Source organism: Amia ocellicauda, chromosome 2 (assembly GCF_036373705.1).
Source record: "Amia ocellicauda isolate fAmiCal2 chromosome 2, fAmiCal2.hap1, whole genome shotgun sequence".
NCBI lineage: Eukaryota > Metazoa > Chordata > Actinopteri > Amiiformes > Amiidae > Amia > Amia ocellicauda.
In genome coordinates this window covers 60,980,913-61,002,826 of record NC_089851.1, presented here as the reverse complement: position 1 = coordinate 61,002,826, position 21,914 = coordinate 60,980,913, and the positions used below count along the sequence as shown (strand labels likewise).

The 21,914-nt window shown below is 38.0% G+C and overlaps 1 long non-coding RNA gene across 1 annotated transcript; it reads left to right on the top strand.

The window, feature by feature from the left end:
• Window positions 1-11,047: 11,047 nt before the first annotated feature.
• On the top strand, window positions 11,048-21,184 carry LOC136711609 (uncharacterized). Its single transcript, XR_010804761.1, has 2 exons — window positions 11,048-11,397; window positions 15,250-21,184. It is a non-coding gene; the product is annotated as an uncharacterized LOC136711609 (long non-coding RNA).
• Window positions 21,185-21,914: the final 730 nt, after the last annotated feature.

Genomic DNA, 21,914 nt, shown 5'->3' with positions numbered 1-21,914 from the left:
TTATTATTTAATATTGTTTTTTTAAAGTGCACTGTGCAATATAATGCAAGTGGAATATAATATTTCCAGTACTGAATATGTGTGGTGTGGGTGTTTTTTACCTAAACTATTTATTAGTTATTGCTGTTATTTCAATTTGCACAGTGCACTATTTACATTTAATTGTATTACTATATATATTTCTTCAACATGTACAGTGCATGTTAAAGTGCAATACATGATCTGTGATGTGCAGTATTTAAATGTTTGTGTATCTGTTAGTTTTACTACACCATAAAGATGGGCTGAATCCATTTAGGCTAAATGTTTTTACAGGGATTTGAAACAATGTTTATGTGAAGCTCCTGTGATGCAGAGTCTCAACCTTGATTGACCGATGCTTCAGGTGTTGGACTTGGTGTGGTGTTACTGCAGGAGGAAGAAGGACAAAGACAGCCTGTGGTGTATATCAGCCCAAAGCTATTCCCAAGAGAAATGAAATATTCCAGTGTTGAAAAAGAAAGTTAGTAGTAGTGGGCGCTGGACTTATTATCTCATAGGGAAAGATTTTACTTTGGAAACCAACCATCATATGTAAATTGGTTATGTAATGAGGGTGTTGTAAGGAGGTGGTTTTGGGTTTGTCAAAGGTGAAGCAATGATAAATGTTGATATGTATATGAATGATTTGTTTTTCATTTGGGTTACTGTGCATTGTTTTTCTTTATAATTTCAATATATAAAAGAATTCTTATAAAAACTAACATTCCATAATGAATGTTCACATATAGTCTCTATACACTCACCTAAAGGATTATTAGGAACACCATACTAATACTGTGTTTGACCCCCTTTCGCCTTCAGAACTGCCTTAATTCTACATGGCATTGATTCAACAAGGTGCTGAAAGCATTCTTTAGAAATGTTGGACCATATTGATAGGATAGCATCTTGCAGTTGATGGAGATTTGTGGGATGCACATCCAGGGCACGAAGCTCCCGTTCCACCACATCCCAAAGATGCTCTATTGGGTTGAGATCTGGTGACTGTGGGGGCCAGTTTAGTACAGTGAACTCATTGTCATGTTCAAGAAACCAATTTGAAATGATTCCACCTTTGTGACATGGTGCATTATCCTGCTGGAAGTAGCCATCAGAGGATGGGTACATGGTGGTCATAAAGGGATGGACATGGTCAGAAACAATGCTCAGGTAGGCCGTGGCATTTAAACGATGCCCAATTGGCACTAAGGGGCCTAAAGTGTGCCAAGAAAACATCCCCCACACCATTACACCACCACCACCAGCCTGCACAGTGGTAACAAGGCATGATGGATCCATGTTCTCATTCTGTTTACGCCAAATTCTGACTCTACCATCTGAATGTCTCAACAGAAATCGAGACTCATCAGACCAGGCAACATTTTTCCAGTCTTCAACTGTCCAATTTTGGTGAGCTTGTGCAAATTGTAGCCTCTTTTTCCAATTTGTAGTGGAGATGAGTGGTACCCAGTGGGGTCTTCTGCTGTTGTAGCCCATCCGCCTCAAGGTTGTACGTGTTGTGGCTTCACAAATGCTTTGCTGCATACCTCGGTTGTAACGAGTGGTTATTTCAGTCAAAGTTGCTCTTCTATCAGCTTGAATCAGTCGGCCCATTCTCCTCTGACCTCTAGCATCAACAAGGCATTTTCGCCCACAGGACTGCCGCATACTGGTTGTTTTTCCCTTTTCTTACCATTCTTTGTAAACCCTAGAAATGGTTGTGCGTGAAAATCCCAGTAACTGAGCAGATTGTGAAATACACAGACCGGCCCGTCTGGCACCAACAACCATGCCACGCTCAAAATTGCTTAAATCACCTTTCTTTCCCATTCAGACATTCAGTTTGGAGTTCAGGAGATTGTCTTGACCAGGACCACACCCCTAAATGCATTGAAGCAACTGCCATGTGATTGGTTGGTTAGATAATTGTATTAATGATAAATTGAACAGGTGTTCCTAATAATCCTTTAGGTGAGTGTATACATTGAGCTCGGAGGGTATTTTATCTTATGTCTTTATTTGCAGGTGCTGTATTGACTCAATTTAATTGACCATGTATACTTCACTTGTTTTTTCTTTCCTATTACTGTTTCGCCAGTAGTGTATATGATTTGGTGTGTTGTGCTTTCTTTAACCCATGTCTTTGATAACAAATGGTAGGGCGGGGGTTGAGTTACTTACTCCCTTGCCTATATACTGGCCATTGTGCTGTAAGCATGAAAAGTGGAAGGTCTGCCTTTCTGAGACCTTGAAACTAACAAGTCCATAGTACAGCACTGTTAGGTATTCTGTTTTTGTTTTTGTTTTTATTTTGTGTAATTGGTGTGCTTTGAAGACCTCAGTACAGTTAAACTTTTTTTTTCTGTGCTCGGATAAAAGAAGACTGCATTTTTGTACTGCTAACTGAGTGTCAGTGTATCTTTTCCTTCGCGATGGTTACTCTCTCAAGTTATTTTGTGACATGGAGAAATAATAACAGATATTTGTATGATTAAAGGTCATTCAAGGTATGTGTTATTGTTTGTTTGTAACTTCCACCACAAACACCCATTAACATTATGGTTTTAAAATAATACAACTAACATGTACAAAGTATAAAAGTATTTTCCACTACAACCATTACCATGACCATCACATGTTTTTGATAATTAATTTATTAATGCTAAAGAACGTTATATATCATATCCATGCTAAAACCCACCAGGTAAATATTAAGGTAATGTGAAAAAATGAATATATATATATATATATATATATATATATATATATATATATATATAGTGACGGAACGGGGCTCTGTCCCTTTAAGGAATGTCTGCCCAAGGTAGAAAACTACATGCCCCAGGAGTCCCTGTGGTAGAGACAGGAAGGGGCGGGGCTCTTGGGTATATAAGGGAGCAGGCAGAGCGAATCAGGGCAGTTGGTGGGAGGTTGCAGCTGGGGACAGACATGAGCTGGGAGAAGGCTTAAAGGAGCTACTAGAACCTGTGGTAATCTGCGCACTACCCAGAAGGATATGTACCATCAAACTGCCCAGGTGTGTAGTTTATAAGAGTGTATACTGGCGAGTGAGTATAATCGCCATACCCTTGCTAATGGTCACTTGAATACTACTAATAATAAAAATACCCTGTGGCTTGGGGAAGGATAAAAACCTGTTTTGGGAACCTAGGACTGTGGGAATAGTCCACCATTGCAGGACACTAATAACTGAAAAACCTCACAGACGTTCTAACCAGGGAATTGTCATTCTGCCACCTGCTGGTGGTTGGGCAGAAAAAGTTTTCCCGAAAGGACTTCCCCTGTGTTTGTGGGGTCCCTGAACAGATGTGGTAATAGAGAGGGAAAGGAAGAAAGTCAGGTAGGCCTGGACAAGGCTAGGCATTTATTGTTTTGTTTTGTTCAATTGTGTGTGTGTTACATTTTTTGGTTTGCATTAAACTTACCTGGGCAGAAGAGTCCTTAAAATACAAAAGGTCCCATATTTAATCCATCCATCCATTTTTTAAACTGCTTATCCTAGTGAGGATCACGGGGAAGCCAGAGACGACCCTGGCAGACATAGGGTGCAAGGCAGGACTACACCCAGGACAGGACACCAGGCAATCGCTGGGCAACACACACAGGGCAATTTAGCATGTCCAATGAACCTAACCTGCATGTCTTTGGATGGTGGGAGGAAACCGGAGTGCCCGGAGGAAACCCACATACACTGGCCAACTGGCCAAACGGCAAATCAAGTCTAAAAACAACAACAAAAATAAATGTTTCACCATGGCTAAAGACCCTTTTAGCCTAACTGCACAGGACAATGTGATCAGTGCTACATTAAATTAAATGTTTACTACCAATGTGGACCCTAGCAATAATTTACAAGAATCTGGGTGGGACATGCTAGGAAGGCAAATCAGAGAGTTTTATAAAAACAGGCTAGTTCAGTTCAGTCCCCACCCTCATCACACACTATCAAATAAAACGCAAGATGTTTAATGAACTGTAAAAAACATTTTTTAAATTTCCCTTTAAAAATCATGTTGTCAACACATAATTGGATGGACTTGGAATCAAACCAGTTCATTAAATGAAATGACAAGGATGGGAAATAAGAATACCGCTACATATAGATATTTCTGTTTTATTACAGATTCTTTAGGCAGACATTCAGGACAATTAATTGAAAAATGGGAGCAGAAATAACACAACCAAATCTGGGGCTGCCAGGAGGGGTGGACCCAAGTGCAGGGCGCAGTGGAGAGTCAGGACAGACAAGTGGTCAACAAGCCGGTGAACAGGCGCAATCGGGGTAAGACAAAAAAACAGGTGGGTGGTCAAGAGATTAGGCAAACAGGCTGGTCTGGAGAATCCATGAATCGTAATCAAAAAGGAATGCATGGGACTGGTACACGAAAAGGCAAACACTGAAAATCGGGCCCGGGTAGCATTCTAGCTACCAGGAAGGACTGCTGCAGCAGCTCTATGTGCTTCTGCCACACTCTGGAGGACCTAGATCCCCATCTCCTACTCCTCTGTCAAACCCTCCGGCTGAGCCTCCAGCAGCACAGCCTCGGGGATGGAGGAGGGAAGTCAGCAGCTGGGCCTGGGGCTGGTCCAAGAAGAACAGCAGCATGGGAGGAGGATGCTGTCTGCGTCCACATTGAGGTCCAGATCTGCATCTCCTCCTCCTCCGTGAAGCCCTCCGGCTGAGCCTCCAGCAGCACAGCCTTGGGGATGGAGGAGGGAGGTCAGCAGCTGGGCCTTAACGGCGTTGGTATGGGCACAGTCTGTAGCTCCATCTTCTCCTGGGCTTGTACTTGTGTATAATCCTCAGGGGGGCCACAATCACCATTTCTACATCATTGGTAACAACAAAAACAACCTCCATTGGTTCATCCACCACCACTTCATCAACCTCCATGGGTTTGTGAACTATGACTTCATCAACCTCCATGGGTTCTTCTTTCTGGGCCCGGATTGTTTTGAATTGGCCCAAAAACTTCCTAATTTTCTGGGTTACAAAAACTCCAGTCATCTCGGCACTCTCAGTAAGTTCGGACTGGTTGATAATAAGAAGATATGTCTCTCTCTGTAAGTTCGCTGTACAGACTGGTAGACCATAAGAAGACATTGGAAGCTTAGTAAAGTTGTTGCCATGGATACCACCTGTAACAATGCGCCATATTAGAATAAGAAAGTGATGTCACACAGTTTCGCTCTGGACAAATAAAATGCAGGATTTAGACCATTCCTACCTTCATCTGTATGGCATATTACAACTAACTTTTTTAACCCTAAAAAAACCTCACTTTTAACCCTAGCCAATGCCAAAATGTCAAACTAGGTCCATACAAATCTACACTCAATTCAGTTAAAGCTGCAGAAATACAACCCAAATCTAAACAAAAGTCCAAGTTTAATGGGGACTCCAACCTTAACCCTAGCACAGAACAAAATGTAACCCTAAATTTGTCAATACAATTAATTGTAGTGCATAATGTAGCTAAATTACTCACCATAATACTTAATGTAAACATCAGATTAGTCCAACCTTCATCAGTACCTATCAATACAGCTATCAGAATGTATTTCTGCTTTTGAATGATCATTCATTCTTTCTGTTAATTTCTCCTTAACTACAATATATCATTATTTTAACATACAATTACCCATTTATACAGCTGCTCAAGGGTACAGCAGCAGTGTCCCCAACTGGGATTGAGTACAGCACCCTGACCATGACTCCACACTGCTACTTTCACTTTATACAGCAAAACGATAATCAGCCTACCACTGCAATAACATTCACAATCTTTATTTCCATCTCCGTTACTGCATTGCAATGTAGACCACAGAGACTTTTCATTATATCCCACTGTATTACAACAATGGTTACCTGCTCCAATGTAGGTCTGAACAGCTGCCTGAACCGCCACCCCAGCCAACACTAAATGAGGCGAGGGCAATACTAACCCACTACCAATTGGGTTCAGTTAATAGAAAAGCAACACTAACCTTATGGAAATATTAGGTATACTGGGGACTGTAACCCTTGAGCAGACCTGTACATAGCAGGGGAGAGAGAATATCGCCATGTGTATTGGCTGCTGTGGGCACATGGAGGTCTACTTATTCTACTGTGTTGAATTGGGTCGCCTGAGAGTTGAAAGTGTCTATTTATCGAATTCAAACCATCTGTGTCCTGTTACTCTCAGCGGTGATGAAGTGTCCCAAATGGTCAACGAAGGACGGATTTGAGACGTTGCTGCTTGTCAATCACCAGGACATTTTCCTGCAGACCAATCTGCTGCTGGACAAGCTCATGAGCTTCGCCTCCAGCTGGGTGGTCAACGTGTCTAGCATCGCCCACAAAGGTGGACGGCCTTCCGCTCCTCATTCCCAACTGGGTTTCCAGAGTGTGTATGAGGCAGGAGAAATCTTTAGATCTTTAGGTTGAATTGAGATGTGGACAACAAACGAATCCCACAACACTATTGGAAGGAGGAGGATTGTTCAGTTTCAGTGTTCCCATACGTTACTAGAAGGCGATATTGGTATTGCTGTCTTCATGGTGGTGAATTCGACTGGGAAGCAGTAGACCGAGAAGATGACACTGTAGCCCCAGAGCTGAGCTCTGCTGACAGTGTAGTGCTGTGAAAGACACAGTGACACTCTTGCACACATGGGGACATATATGTAAAAATATGGTCATTATTTACCATGTATGGTAATTTCGGACATGACTGAATGTCTAGATCAGAGGAGGTGTACAAGGGGTTAGAATATAAATGAACAGTATTATATTGCACAATTTAGCTGTTTACCTCAAGAGTCAGACCTGGAACAGTATATTAGTTTAAATTAAGTTAAATGTTCACTGCCTTTTCCCTTGTTAGTGACTTAATTAAAATGTATCATTTAAATACCCCCAAAGACTTACACTGGTGGGACTTCTTTTATCTACTCTGCCCTTCGACTGGGACACCTGCCAGATATAGTGGACCCTATTTTCTCTCCCTAAGCATGCTACCTTGCTTGTATTAAGTTTGCAGTGGACATAGACAAGGGTTCAGCTGAATTGTGTGTGACAAGATGACCGTAGTGGTAGCTTGGGCAACCACTTTTCCCCAAACTCAGTAACCTTAAACAAAATAAAGCTAAATTCTGAACTTTCAAACAAAACAAAACCTTCTTGAACTATTTTCACTACTAAACATTCCTCCACACTTCCTTCTCCCCTGTGCTACCCCAACCAGTGGCCTTTTATAAATGGCCACCTTCCAGTTCCGGGTCAGAGGGCAACTGCCACAGAGCTGTTATCCACGCTTCTAGAGTACTGGTTCAGAGCTCTGACCAGGACAGTGAACAGCACCACCTCCCTGTAGTGGTCACACAAAGTAACTACATAGCCTCATCACCCCTATACCATAGCACCCAAACACAACACTAACCCTGCGATACAATCAATGTACCCCCACTGTACCCCGACTGTATCAAACTCTTATAGCAGAAGTAGTACTATCTGCTACTTGTGATATAATGGTACTGGACCATAGCCACAAAGGAATTTCATTAAATTTGGGGGGGAGGTGGGTCAAATGGGGGACAGGATTTTATTTATTTTAAGGTGTCTTGCTTTAACGTTTAACTATCACTCTGACTTCTATGAAGCGTTACAATCAGTTACATTCTGTTACAGATATTGTCACAATCTAGATTTGTGTAACAAAATGACACTACTATATACACTCACCTAAAGGATTATTAGGAACACCATACTAATACTGTGTTTGACCCCCTTTCGCCTTCAGAACTGCCTTAATTCTACGTGGCATTGATTCAACAAGGTGCTGAAAGCATTCTTTAGAAATGTTGGCCCATATTGATAGGATAGCATCTTGCAGTTGATGGAGATTTGTGGGATGCACATCCAGGGCACGAAGCTCCCGTTCCACCACATCCCAAAGATGCTCTATTGGGTTGAGATCTGGTGACTGTGGGGGCCAGTTTAGTACAGTGAACTCATTGTCATGTTCAAGAAACCAATTTGAAATGATTCGACCTTTGTGACATGGTGCATTATCCTGCTGGAAGTAGCCATCAGAGGATGGGTACATGGTGGTCATAAAGGGATGGACATGGTCAGAAACAATGCTCAGGTAGGCCGTGGCATTTAAACGATGCCCAATTGGCACTAAGGGGCCTAAAGTGTGCCAAGAAAACATCCCCCACACCATTACACCACCACCACCACCAGCCTGCACAGTGGTAACAAGGCATGATGGATCCATGTTCTCATTCTGTTTACGCCAAATTCTGACTCTACCATCTGAATGTCTCAACAGAAATCGAGACTCATCAGACCAGACAACATTTTTCCAGTCTTCAACTGTCCAATTGTGTTGAGCTTGTGCAAATTGTAGCCTCTTTTTCCTATTTGTAGTGGAGATGAGTGGTACCCGGTGGGGTCTTCTGCTGTTGTAGCCCATCCGCCTCAAGGTTGTACGTGTTGTGGCTTCACAAATGCTTTGCTGCATACCTCGGTTGTAACGAGTGGTTATTTCAGTCAAAGTTGCTCTTCTATCAGCTTGAATCAGTCAGCCCATTCTCCTCTGACCTCTAGCATCAACAAGGCATTTTCGCCCACAGGACTGCCGCATACTGGATGTTTTTCCCTTTTCACACCATTCTTTGTAAACCCTAGAAATGGTTGTGCGTGAAAATCCCAGTAACTGAGCAGATTGTGAAATACTCAGACCGGCCCGTCTGGCACCAACAACCATGCCATGCTCAAAATTGCTTAAATCACCTTTCTTTCCCATTCAGACATTCAGTTTGGGTTCAGGAGATTGTCTTGACCAGGACCACACCTCTAAATGCATTGAAGCAACTGCCATGTGATTGGTTGGTTAGATAATTGCATTAATGAGAAATTGAACAGGTGTTCCTAATAATCCTTTAGGTGAGTGTATACTCCATGCTGTCTATAGTGTAAAATGAATGCATGCTCCTATTCAGTTTTCTAACCTAATTATACAATATCACTATCTGTAAAAAATAATAAAACAAAAAAGTGCATCAAAGTTACTGGTGGCCTTATTAGTTATCAATTTTGTCCATGACTGAAATCGTGCTTTGATTTGTGATAATCGCTCTCATACCCTTTGTATGGCTTAAATATGCAACAAAAAACTTCTTGAGTTGCAATAACATTTGTTTATATTGTATTCAGCAAAGCAAGCAGCGGTCATCTTTAAGAACTCTTACAGATTCCCAGTTAATTTGGATTGGCTTATTCATAAGTAAATATATTTGTTTTATTACATTTTAAACCTAACAATTACTGGTTTATAATTTTAGTAGGACCCCCCACCACAAAATAATACAAAGTTAATTTGTATGGTGTAAAGATTGATGCACTGGACAAAAATTAACAAAATTACAAATTTTAATACTCCATATATGGTCATCCAAGACAGAGATCTGTCTATGGAACAGGTGAATGGCATTCTTACAATAACAGATTTTAATGATCCTAGGGTCATAAATCTGCCTCCCGTGCAACCAAAGGGAGAAGTCTACACTACAGGTCAAAACTTTTAGAACACCTCAATTTTTCCAGTTTTTATTTAAATATATGTAGTTTAATGTCTCAATGTACTCTGAAATTAAAGCCTAGAACAAATAAACAATTGGAGATTAAAAAGAAATAATGGAATTGTTTTGTTTAACAGTGCATTAGATATAGATTTAGCTATAGATATAGTGGTAGTCAGACATATACAGATAGATATAGAGGTAGAGTGAGTGAGAAATAGATTGAACACGATCACTATTCTTACTTATACAAGCACATACGTCTCTGGAACTTTGACTATATCTAGGCTATATAAAATGTAGACTACACTTAAAGTTAATTGCATTTATTTGACGTCCCTACTTAGTATGACATATATCGTGTAAAAATGACTGCCTACTTTAATTTCAACATCCAGTCTTGAATCAGTATATTGATTTAACTGCTAAATGTTACTGAAATCTTACAAAACAAAACTTATGACCGCATATTTTTGGATATGTACACAGACCATTTTTTTCCCCACATAACTTATTTTGAACTAAATATCAAAGATGACAATGGGTTAATTTGTATATTGCCTCTTTGATGTATTGAGGACTGTTGCCTTTCAAATCACTCAATACCATTGAAATACAATGTTGTAACCAGCAGGTGTCACTATGGAGAGCATGTATCGAGCGCTTCGATGCAGTGAACCTTTTTAGGTACAATAGCTCAGAATTGTTCATTGACTCGGACAGCTTTGTTTCCTCATCACTAGCATTTATATCCCCGAAAACTAGACACTTGGGCTGTGTCCCAAATCGCACACTTGTTCCCTCGTTTCCTTCCCTTGTGGGGCGGAAATACTACGGTGGCCATCTTAAGGGGTGTCCCAAACCCTTAGGGAGCGAGTGAAGGAGCCTAATCGAGCCGTTTGTGCCCTTCAGTGCTCCCTTCAGCGAAGTGTACAAAAGAGCGCACTTATGCGGAAGAGTTTTAGTCCCAGAACACTTTGCGTTAAAGGCGGAGACAAGTCAACTGGGAAAATATAGCAGCGACGGGTGCATATATATGTAATGTTAGCTAGATAGAAATTGTTAAATTATGTATCAAGGAAATAGTACATAGATAGATAAAATAAAATTATTATGTAATCATGATTTAAATATACGAATAGAAAGTTCAGCCAAAAAATGTTTCGGCAAGTATCATTTAATGAATTACTGAAGTAGTATCCTATTAAACTAGGAGGTGATATTAACGAACATTGTATTTCAAAATTATTATTATTAATACTATAATTGAATACAGAGACATGACAAGAAAAGACTGCGTAGGTACTTTTTCAGACAAAGGCGCTGAATGCTGGCGCTGAGTCCCATTGAGCGCTTTTAGCTTCACCTCCACCCCCCTCACTCGAGTGCACACTCTGTGACGTCAGCACAACGTCACGCAAAGTGTACACTTGTCGAAGGGTGTCGGGAGAGAGTGTGCGATTTGGGACGCAGCCTTGGGGCTTTCCAATGCGTCCCTGGGCAAAAAGATGCGCTGCTGCTTCGCGGATAACTTTACTGTGCAAGGGGGGGCATGGGAGATGTAGAAAGTGTATTTATACTGTACTAATAACCACAAAACTTACGAAGTGGCAAGAAATCCTCTGGGGGTGGAAACTTCAGAAAGCGAATTCTCCAAATTGAGCGCAAGAGAAGCACCCGTGGACATTTTAATAGCTTTCAGACAATTTCTGAAAGAGATGTCTCGTGATTTATGTTTTTCCTACTAAAGAAATGCTGTTTCCAAGGGGATTATACCATTGATCAGTAAGTACACTACATGCTATTTATTATGTCCCCCAAGTAGTAGTAGTAGTAGTAAAGAATAATAATTGCTTTGTTTAGAAATGTTATTTTACACTCGGAGCAGCTTGGGCATTTAAATCAGGGTATTTAAATTGTGTTTATATTTGGATCTTTTCTCCTTTCTACTAAATTATTTGAACAAATCCTTTATCTGTAGAGTTGTATTTCTATTTATGAACCTGTTATTTTATCGTGGATTTATTTGTGTAAATCAAGTGCATGAATTACAAACATTGCGCGCTTGTGTTGTGTATATGCTGACGCACTAAATGATTCCAGAATTATTTTCTAATGTTTCCTTTCTAATCCTGTTGTAAAAACAACAATAGCCGCCTTTATTACTTGTAAATGAATCGATAAATACAAGTAATAAAATGCGTGGTGCAGCCAGATGTGTTTGTTTTGTTTTGTTTTTAGAAATAACAGCGTGAAATGCCTTTTCTCTCTGTTTCCCCCGAGCCAGCAGCCATTACTGGCAATTTTTGAGAGTGAGGTCAGGTGAGCAGGCGGCCCCTCCCCCAGCCACACAGCTGACCACAGCTTCTGTGCTGCCTCTCAGGCGCCTGTAGCTTTGTTTACATATATACTCATTCTGCAGGTAGCAATTATATATGAAAATAAGTTCACAAAGTTTGTTATTACAGGAATTTAATTATTTGTAGTTTATGTTAATCAATTATCAAAAAAATGGTAATTTTAAATACATTCTGTAATGTTTTCAAAAAATGTCCAATACATTCTTTTATCCATTTTATTTGTTAAATAAAAATTTCACCAAATCTGTACCACATGTTGCAATTTTAGTTTATATGCAGGAATGTTCAGTCAGTTTGTTTCAGTCAGACTCATTCATTTTTTAGAATTTGTAATTATTTTTTTATTTATTTTGATCGATTTGATCTATTATTTATTTTATACTATTTCATAGTTCATACAGTTTTGTTTTGATAATAAAGTTCAAACTGAAGCAATTTTACATTGAGTGCTATATTTGTATACAATATATTAATTGTATTTATAAAAAAGGTGGGGGAAATTGGCTGATTAACTGGCAATCAGTTTTTCCCCCCACCCTAATAATTGTTAACGGTTTTGAAAATCCACTATCGGTTAACCTCTAATACTAATATACTGTACTGTATAATGCATAGCTCTGGGGGGAAAAATAATTTGGGTGAAACACTAACAAAGTAGCCCAACATACAAATATTACATATTAACTAATAGATGTGTTGTTATACACAACAAGCATATTACTAGTATCAGTTTATTAATGGAGTTATTGAGGTTATAATATTGTACTTTATGGAGTAATATGCTTTATCTCAAGGATGCAGGCTATATATTTTTCTTTCCATTGTTTCTTCACTAAAAAAGGCGCTTTGCACCACAGTAAACGTAACTTACGCTTGTTCTACTAATATTAGTAATACAACTTTATTTTGCGACCAGTCTTCCAAGGGTAAAATGTATTACTTATAACTGTGGTATTCTGCCTTGCATTTTTGCTTTTCAAATTATTATTATTATTATTATTATTATTTTTATTTCTTGGCAGACGCCCTTATCCAGGGTGACTTACAACATAAGTGCAAAACAAAGTACAAAAATACAGTTAAATAAAGGCATCAAACATTACAAAGTCAATTTACATAAAACATAGCAATTCAAAATATAATACATTTTACAACTTCCAATTTACACAGGCAAGTACAGTAAGTGAGGTTATACATTATGGATGGTAAAAGCTAACTGCCATCAAGATGTAGGGTCACAGTCAAGGGGTATGGGTGTAACGTTTCGCAAAGGCAAGGTGTATAGATCCAAGTGCAGGCTCCTAGTAGCAAAGCAGAAAGGCAAACAATCCAAGAGAGGAAATCCAGAAGGGAAAACAGGAACAGTTCAGGGTCGCTCGATCAGGCAAACAGGTTAAACTGGGAGATCCAAAAGAGGTGGTCAGGGACAGGAAAACAGGAGTCTAAACATGGTAGGTAAACAAGGAAGAATGCTCAGAAATGTTTCAGAAGAGAAGACAAGACTTAGCGATTATACTAAGGAACAAAGGGGTTTATATACTGTGTTTAGGGAGAAAGGGATGACTGGGTAAAGGGTGAAAGACCAATGGGGAGAGGGGAAAGACAGAACAAGTGCACGTGAATAAAAGGAATGTAATGTGACTGAGTGATCCGGGAACTGAGAGAAAGAATCACAGGGATTAATACTCGGGAGAGAGAGACCTCTGGTGGTGAGCTGAAGGAATAGCAGGTGAGACCGTGACAACGGGAAAGGGAGCAAGGAGGAAAACAATCAAAAACGCAAGAAGCATAATCAAACTCTGTGAAGTGAGCGGGTGGGTAGTAGTTGCAGGTAGGCCGGCCAGGATGGAGTTGCAGATAAATTAGTTTATCTAATTTAATTTAAGAAATTACCTTAAAAATTTGTCACTAATTATACACAAATAATTTAGTTAACTCTCCTCTAAAACAGAACAATAACCCATATTATTAAAATCACACTGGGGATAAACCCTCTATGGTACACACCATAAATAATAACAATAATAATAATAATAATAATAATAATAATAATAATAATAATAGGTTTGTATTCATTATGTTCTTTGAAAATAAATCTGAAGTGTTAAAAATATGTATTTTCATAAAAAAATGAATTCATCTCTACAGATACATTGTACCATTACTGAAACACTTTGAACTTCCAGAACTACGATAGGCCAATGTCTGGATGGTGGAAAGAGACATCAATTTGTTTTGGATGACACTGTAGTCATCACTGGCACTGTGGTACATCAGCAATGCCACCACAGAGCACAATGTGGAATAATGAGGAAAAAGATCTGCATATAGTATGTCTTGGAAGCTACTTTAGTGTGGTACAGGCAGTGCTTAATTTGTGGCGGCCCCTGCCAGAACAGGATCTGGGATCTCTCAGGATTTGAATGCCTGTGTTCCAGTACCTATTGAGCCAATCCGGTACCTCAAGTGGCAAAACCCGCCCACCCCGCTCTCACAGTTTTTGACCGTCAACAACCCCCACACCCCGCTCTCATAGTTTTTGACCCTCACCACTCCGCACTATCACATTCTCTTGACCCCCCGGTTGTAACGTTGTTTTCAGCACTGTACAAGGTCCAGGGACCTGTGCCTGCCTTGTCACCCCTCCGCTCTCTTATATTCGCTTTGCGTTCCAGCACCTTCTGATTTACAAATTAAGTACTGGGTACAGGGATTTGAATAAGTCCACCGCAACCATGAACTTGTTAACCCAAACAACAGGCCATTTCACTTCCACATGCTGGTTTGTTTTCTTGTTCCACCTTTTAATATATATTTAGCTTTTTGTTACAACCAACAAAGGTTACAATAAACCAAAGAGTCCAAACACAGGCGCAATACATTACACAACAAAACAGTTCAAAGTGTACATTTTAAACAAAACACTCTGGTTTATTCTGACATCACAGATGGTAATAAAGGTCCCCTTTCCAATCAAAACAGAGCCATTACTGAATGCCTGCCATTTCTTCTTTCATCTTGCCAGTGAAACTGTTTTTAGTCTTGTTCACTTGCGTGCATACTAAAAGTTGGAGAAGTGTGCTCTCTTGCTCTTTGGAGTCAGATTATTAGGATAACTATCCACTTGCGCTCTCCTGAGTTTAATTGCTACTCTTGGAGCTTTGCTTCTCTTCAGAGGTAAGGGTACAGCAGGAGTTTTTGCTCAGAACTTCGGTCCCTCCATTGAGATCTGCTGTGTGATTATTATTTCCTGTACCATTTTTTCCTAACACATTAGAGTGAAGGAAGGAGAAAGGAGTGAGAAAGCAATGCTACTCTGCCTGGAGCAGTCTCCTGCGGTTTTCGTTTGGCTGGCCCACATTGACCTCGTTCAACTCTGTCCATCTCTCATCATCAAAGTCGATGTTTCAACCTTTCATCAACCTCCCAACAATCCCAACATCTTGACCTTGGATGTCAACAACTTTGATCGATTTCCAACACCAATACCTCAACCAAAATTGACATTCAATTCGACATTGAGGTAGACAATATTTCCTGTGAGGGTTTCGGCGAAGTCCTCCTACCCCAGGAATCAATATATTGTAAGAGAATTTGATATGCTCGGTGTGTCTCTCTCTCTCTTCCTCCTGCTCTTCTCTTGTTGTTGTCTTCTCTTTGATCTCACTTCTCCTTGGTTCGAAGGAAACCTTATAAAACTAGGGACGAACAATCACATCTTGCTACCATGACACCATGAGTTGGGTGCTTGATGCTAATGTAACTTAGAAGTGGGAGTCTTTTGAATTTGAATAGGAGCCAATCAGAGGACAGGTATCTTTTGGAATGTAGGGAACTAGATCAAAGGGAAGAAGTCTGTTTCCTGTACTAAACCAGATTGCATAGAAATTCCCATAGAAAAATACATTCTAACAAATAATATCTTACAGTCCCCACCTTGGGATGGAAAAACATTCAACAGATGTTTGACCTTTCAGTAGATAATAAAATAATATAAAAATATGAGAAAAAAATTAAAACATCATAATTACAAAATACAAATAAACATTTAGTCAGTGCACCTAATATGTAATTGTGAGGTTATATACATTTATTAGATTGGATAACCATGCTTATTATAAAACCTGAAGTTACAAAAAAAAAAAAGTATTGCGTGAGACAATTGGTGATAACATCACTATAATAAGTACATATCAGATGACGTACGTAATAAAACATGTAGATGGTGATTTAAGTTATATTGTAAGAGACTAAATTACTTAATTTAATTCACTTTCAGGGGGTCCTACTAAGGACTTCCTTTTGTCAAAATTTGAATGTAGCGGTCTTTAAAAATGCCTGAATTTGAATAATTTTAGGAGGCTTATTCCACTTTTTTTTTTTTGTTGTTGTTCATGCACAGAAAGATTGAGTTTACTCAGAGTTCTAAGAACAGCACACCTCCAGGACATTTTGACTTTGGAGTAAAATAAAATACATAAACCTTCTTTACTGAAAATGTATTCCATAGTAAGATTCATGCAATAAACAATTAAATATGTATACTTTTAATTGTGTATCACTTACATTGCTTATGACAATGGCATTTTTTGCCTATTTACAGATTACTGTAAGTTATTTTAAATAAAAATCTATATATTTGTTCCTATTCTATTGATACATGTATTTTTGGATTGCTACAGAAATATAAGGAAATCTAGAGAAACACCCAAGATTTCTATAGAAAAATGGAAAATGTTAAACTAATTCTACAGAATGAAATAAATAACTTTTCTACACATAGATGTTTAGCATTATTTTAAATGACCATATTTAAAAAATGAAAATATGAAAATGAAATGAAAAAAATACAAATTACTAATTTGTTTTCTATAGAAGGCTATTTCTAGGGAAAATAAATTATCCTCAATTAAAAACGTACATTATTAGAACACTTTTAATCATTAAATTAGTATGTTGTATTGTAGTGTGTTTTACTTTAACCTGGGTAATGTACAAAATGTATGTATTAAACTAATATTTAAGCATTTTATGTAAACCATTGGGCTTCTTAATTTATAAAACATTTACAATTTGTTGTTTTACAATGCCATGTCAGCAATATTTTGTCAAATTTTGTATGCATAATATGTAAAACACAATTAGAAAGTTTACTATTTTGTTGTATTTAATATAATGTTGTTATATGCACCTGTTATAATTAAGTATGTAATATTAAGTTAATGACTGCTACAAAGATTGTATTCAGGGTTCCCACAGTCATGGTAAATACTGGAAAAGTCATGGGGAAAAAATGGTCATGGAAAGTCATGGAAAATAGCTAATAATATATAGTCAAACCAAGGTACAACATACATGGAATTTAATCTACACTCTGTAGTAAGTAACAGTTTCATGGTATAAAATTGTATTAAATCCTGTTAAAAAAAATTGTACTTAATCTATCATTGTGATTATTACAAACAGAGGTCAGTGTCCCAGATATTATGTACACAGGGATTTCCAAGACTTGTGAGAGTCTAAGTGAAGCACATATACACTAACCAACTCCAATAACTGTATAGCAACACAAAGAAGCTTAATATGTTCACAACACGGAGACTTTTGGCATTCTGCACATATTCTAAAAATAATACAAAGTCATTGGTTGTGTTCTGGTACTACACATTTATGTAATTCTGAACAGAATCTTAACATTCAGCCAGTACATTCAGAGTATTTGTGTAGATTCTGAATCTTCCAGAATGATAATCAACCTGTACATTACACAGATTAGCTTTCTGTGAAATAAATATAGCAGTAAATCACTTATTTAGTAGGTGCAGGGTAAAAAACAATCCATATAAAGTAAAAAGAAAGGAATACCCACACACTTACCACAGCTCCAATGCACAAATAAAAAATATGTATGTAACCCATGTGAAGAACCCAGTCTGGATACATAGAGGGTAAATGTATTTATTTAACATTCCAGGCCTGGAAGGGGCCCGACATGGAAGTACTCTACCTCAGCAGAAACGTATTGAACAACAGTAGTGGACAGCCTTTTATACATTGTAGGGCATGTGGGTCTGTGGCCAGGGTCTGTCACTGGGGGTTTGCCAGAGTGTTATCTTGAGGTCAGATTTCTGACCCTTGTAATGTTCATGGAGGTGTGGGATCCAAAGAACAGATGTCTTCCTTTGATATACTAGGAAAGGTCCAATCCCACTGTCGTCATTTAACAACTGTCAATCACTCATTAACAAAAACAGTTCCTGCCTTTCTGGAGAAAAGATTAAGTCCACAAACAGATTTTTAACAAACAGCTGTGGGCCCTCTCTCTCTCTGCAGTTTGATCCTTTCTATTATTGACAGGAATGTCTAGAGGGTATGCCCTGAACAACTTGCAAAATGGTTGTTGCTACCATTTGCTTGGTCTGCATATTATTATTAATATAAAACATAATACATTTTATATAAAACATTAATAACGTCTCTTCACCATGCTTCACATGTTTTTAGCAGATATGGAACCTGATGAAGATCTTGTGTAGATTAAAATGTTTATCTGAAATAAATTTGAAATTGTTTTAATTGTTATTTTCTCATTATCTTACACAGAGTGTTCTGCATTTTCAGTTTTTATTTTGAAAAAAAAGAAAAACACTGAAACTTTTTCACTCTAGCCTATATGAATGTTTCTCAACCCAGGTCCTGATAAACCACTGTCCCTTCTAATGTTTGCTCATCTGTGCTTTTGAATGAATACAAAAATGTGCATTGGCAAAGAAACAAAACAGACACCATTTTTATTTTCAAAACAACCCAGTTTTCAGAATTAACCTGGCTTATAAACACTTAAATGAATTGCCAGAATGTTCGTTTTAAAATGCAAAAATTCCAGATGTTTACAAATACTTTTTCAAGAGATTCAAGTTTTGTTAAAGTTTTGCAAGTACCGCACTTGTCTAGAAACTAGGGCCGGATTAAATCAAAACTTTGACCCACCCGCTAATAGCAAACTACAAACCTCTACATCATAGCGGTTACATTTATTATTAGAAGAAAGTGTCATTTTACTAAAAATGCAGCCACAACTGAGTACAGTTCTGTAGTTTTCTATTAGTGGGTGGGTCAAAGTTTTTTATTGAATTCCAGCCCTAGTCAGAATTACATGGCAAAACAATAAAAATTAAACGAATCGGACAATCGGCTTGTGCTTTGTGTTGAATAAGTATAAAAACATCTTAAAAATGTACAGATTACTGTTGTTGTTGTCGTTATTACTACCAGTAATATTTAATAATAATAACAATACTACTACTAATAATAATAATAAATGTAGATAGCTTACTTTGCATGGATTGTAAATGCGTGTGTTCGGCTCGGGGCAGATGTGATCTTTCTCCTTTGTGGCTAGTCGGGGTTGCCGTGTTGAAATACATCTCGGACTATTACTACTTATTTATTATTTATTAATCTTACCAGCTTGATTTTGTGTCCATTTATCCATTATCTGTTATTTATGTCAAACAGCTGATTCTGACATTTAGGTTGACCGGTGGAAATAAACTAGAAAAGTTTAATCTACACTGTCACCACCTCCCATTTACATTCCTATGATAAACTTCTGCCCCCCCTCTTCCAAATTGCTGTCATAACTGTGCACAGTACTAATCAATGTGCCAAATTAAAAGTTTAAAATACTAAAAAGTTTGTTTAATTTATTTTTACCGGTCTCAGAAGTATTAAAATGTTCAAAACATCCCCCATTTCACTCCTTTAAAAGCGTTTTCATGTTGTGTGCATTTTCAGTGCGCTGCCATCTTTTCCCGTCTTCTCTAAGAGACGGGTATTTTTTTTTTTTAACCAATACAAAACCCGTTTGTTTTAAAAGCTTTTTGAATGATTAATTCTCTCAATAAAATCTCTTCTATTGGTTAAAACAATGTGTTGCTATGCAGATTTGTCCAATAAAAACAATTTTAAGGTTATAAAGGGGGCAGAATTGTGGCCCAAAAATCGGCCCCCTAGTCCTCTAGCCACACCCATGGACGGGCTGATTTTCCTCCCACTAGTCCTCTATGGGTTAAAGATGAAAGTCTACACTTAAAGCACAGCTTGATTGTTTCCTTTCAAATCCATTGTGGTGGCATACAGAGAGAAAATTGTGTCAACTGTCCAAATATGTATGAACCTAATTGCATTTTAGAATGGTATTATAACAGTTTATAGATACATAGTTTGATTTTGGGCTTTAAATGGGGAATTTTAAATCCAGTTATTTTGGGAAATGAGGTCAATCTGCTCATACCTTAATGTTTCTGGGTTTTCTCCAGCTATATTAATAAAAATGGATGGTTGAATGTTGAAAAAAGTACACAAAAATGTATAAAACACATTCTCATACACCTCTGTTTTTTTAAAACGGAAAAAATCAAATCAGAAAAATAAAAATGCATATTCAAAATAATAAAACAGATTTGATAGGGCCTTACTTACTCCCCAGTATTGCCAACTCCAAAAAATACAAGACAGGAGTCATTGGACTATGGTCACATTTGTGAAGCGCAGATTTCCACAGTTCTGCAGTCATTTAGAGATGTGCAATGTTCAAGTACTGCTACGTGACACATATAGCACCACCTGCCAGAATCTGTGCAGAATCATAGCAGTCCGGCACAGCTCTGAAAAGTTGCTGTGAAACAAAGAGACGGTGCAGAGATCCAGAGGGACATGCTAAAATGAAAGCTGAAAATTGCCACAAAAACTACTGCTGCCCCCTTGTTAGCAGAGGCGAATGACAATTTATCATTACTCAATGAAGGCATGAACAGCATTGTCAAGGCTTTATTAAATAATTATGTCTGTAATTAAATTATTGGGTATTCCAAATTAATATATACAAATATTCTGAATAGCGCAATGTTAAATCTCATAATGTCAATTACATCAATCTGACTCTGTATATGCTAATAATCCACATGAATGTGAAATGTGTAAAATGGTTTTTAAGTAATATTGTATTTCAAATTATATGACTAGATTTTATATGCAATGTATAACAATAGCCTAAACTGTATTATTCACTGTACTATGTGGCTGAACTGTGTTCCAAAATTGTTCTACTGTAGTGTTGTATACAATGTCTAATGTTTTGTAATACAATTTAAGTTGCTAAATGATTAATACAAATAATGTATTAAAGAATGTATCTGATTCCTATCAAAGGTGGTTTACATGAGTGTCATTTCAATACAGTTATTGTACAACATTACACAGAGACAATGAACATAATATTACAGAATAAACACATAACAGGAATCAACATTAGGGAATATGTTGTATTGCTCTAGTATTTTATTTTAATGGATAAGGGCATCTGATAATAAATAAATAATAATGACTCCAGTGGAGAAGCAAAAGCTAACTTCAGGTAAGCAAGGATATGTTATCAACCTTTGGTTTCAAGAATTGTAATTATATAAAGTTTGTAACTCTTGACAAGTTATAACACTAAAATGCAACCAATGTAAAATAACTGTACCTGGGTTACCATAAATCCAAATATATTCATATTTGTTTGATTGAATTAATCTGTCTTGGCAAGCCTGTACTTCCCATCGATATGGCAGTAATCATGTCCCCACCCGTTTGAACCCTTGCACATCTTAGCCCTAAAGAGGGTTTACTACTTGTGCAATCACTGAATAACTATTTTTAATTCCAGATACCCTGTATGCCAGCAGTTTGTTTGCTACTACATCCCCTGGGCAGGGTCATTGATGTGCAACAACTATCTTCTACACCTGCATCCCGCCAGTCCCTCGAGAGGAGGCAAGATGTATTCATGTGTACACCCAATCCTACACAAGGCAGCTACAGTACCATCAGCTGTACAAGTTTTAAACCATTTACTTTATTAACGTGATAACCTGTGGATGCCTCATAGAGAGGGCA